The sequence below is a fragment of the Geospiza fortis genome, unplaced genomic scaffold (assembly GCF_000277835.1).
Source record: "Geospiza fortis unplaced genomic scaffold, GeoFor_1.0 scaffold320, whole genome shotgun sequence".
NCBI lineage: Eukaryota > Metazoa > Chordata > Aves > Passeriformes > Thraupidae > Geospiza > Geospiza fortis.
Genome location: NW_005054532.1, coordinates 57,938 through 58,676, shown reverse-complemented (window position 1 = coordinate 58,676; position 739 = coordinate 57,938).

The following is a 739-nucleotide window of genomic DNA, read 5'->3' as shown; positions in this document are numbered from 1 at the left end:
CGCTGAGCCCGTAGTGCCAGGACAGAGCTGTCCTGGGCACAGGGACCGTCAGGGGCTGTCACCCGGCGGGCGCTGAGCCCTTAGTGCCAGGACAGAGCTGTCCTGGGGACGCGGCACAGGGACCGTCAGGGGCTGTCACCCGGCCGGCGCTGAGCCCTTAGTGCCAGGACAGAGCTGTCCTGGGGACACGGCACAGGGACCGTCAGGGGCTGTCACCCGGCCGGCGCTGACCCCGAGCTGTGCCAGGCTGCATGGGCAGAAACTCACCCGTGAACCGCGAGCTGCACCCCCGCCGGCACAGCCCTTCTAGAGCAGGGATGGCTCCTGGGCTCATCGCATCCCACTTATGGCTCCAGAGCCTCCGAGGGACTGATGGCTAAAGCCTTTGGATGAGTCTCTTTTTTTGGCAGTGAATGAAATAGGATTTGTGCTGGTGGTGATAAGAGACTACAAGATGGACCTATCTGATCCTCTCAGCAATTCAGAGAGGCTGATGCTGACATGGCAGAACAGGTCCTGCAATAGTCTTCATGTCCCAGCACAAAAAATGGGTGAGAAAAAGCATTTTTAAAAGTGACTGGGGAAACTCTGCAGCTGTGATGCTATCCTATCTCAAGCCTAGGGTTCCCTGCTGGCCTCTTTGGAGTCACAAGTACTTCAAAAATGCTCTGCTCTGAACTCAGGCTGGGTCATGACTCATGTCTTGGGCTGTAAAAATGCATTTCATTGTGTCAGCAGG